General features: G+C 38.6%; 1 non-coding gene across 1 annotated transcript; it reads left to right on the top strand.

Moving 5' to 3' along the window:
* The first annotated feature begins 737 nt into the window (after nt 1-737).
* TRNAP-AGG (transfer RNA proline (anticodon AGG)) lies at nt 738-809 on the top strand. Its single transcript has one exon. It is a non-coding gene; the product is annotated as a tRNA-Pro (tRNA).
* The last annotated feature ends 318 nt before the right edge of the window (nt 810-1127 follow it).

Raw genomic sequence — 1127 nt, 5'->3', positions numbered from 1 at the left:
AACTGAGAACCACGGGCTTCTCTTCTTACCTTAAAGAATCGAGTAGATTTTCTCAATTGCTGAAATATACCAGCCTTCGAGAACTACGAGATTTGACAGAAGTGGGCCATGACGATTGTTTATCAGACACCGGAGGCAGTGATTTTACGGTCGGTCACGCAATCCACAAGGCCGAGAATCGATTAATAGCGTTACCATGGCAACTGTTGTAATAATTTGTGCTCAACACGTACATAGTCTTAAATATTATCTTATTATGTAAAAATTACATAATCGCTTGTACACTGTGCTGCAGAAGGGAGGTAATATTACCAACCTGAGAAACAGAAATACCCATTTATACAATTTTTTTTTTTTACGGAATCTTCGCGCTGGACAACAGAGTTCAAATGTTTTGGCCTGAGTCTTCTATGCAATGGTTACCGGGTTTTGTTCTTTATTCGCCCAGCGAAAACAAAACGTAACGTCGCCTTTTGAAAGGGGTGTCTGAAATGTGCAAAAAAAATCTGACGTTTATAGTGATTAAAATTTAAAAAAAAAATATTGATTTTCATCAGTTGTTCCACACGGATCTAAACTCAGAATCTCGTGGAGGTCGTCGTCTCGTTGGTACCATAGTGACACCTATGAACCAAGCTCTAAACTAGCCACGATTGCTCAGAGGAAACTTCGCTCTACTTTCACTAATTAGCTTACTTTCGCTTTATATATTATGACGACTAAGTTGTGTTATTATCGGCTCGTTGGTCTAGGGGTATGATTCTCGCTTAGGGTGCGAGAGGTCCCGGGTTCAAATCCCGGACGAGCCCATTTTTTTTTCTCTGTCCCGTGCACTGAGTTGACTTTAACATCTGTAAATTACAGTTCACCTATTTTTTTTTTACTCTGTCGGACGAATTGTGGGCGGAAATAAGCCATCTTTGTACTCACCGCAGTGAAAACCTCAAAACCTCTGATACTAGCACAACAATAACATTTAATATCTGCTTTCATTTCATTCTCTGTCATATTGTAGTACTTTATATTGCATGTGGATTAATTTGATAAGATTGTAAGTCGCTTGGTATTTTTTAAAGGCAGTCCCTTGGTGATTTTTTTTATTTATTTATTTAGTGTTCTGTCTGACG

Source organism: Zootermopsis nevadensis, unplaced genomic scaffold, assembly GCF_977971745.1.
Source record: "Zootermopsis nevadensis isolate Lab colony 2312 unplaced genomic scaffold, Znev_1.0 Znev_ptg000027l, whole genome shotgun sequence".
Taxonomy (NCBI): domain Eukaryota; kingdom Metazoa; phylum Arthropoda; class Insecta; order Blattodea; family Termopsidae; genus Zootermopsis; species Zootermopsis nevadensis.
The sequence above is the reverse complement of the archived record's forward strand: the minus strand, read 5'-3'. Positions and strand labels throughout refer to the sequence as shown.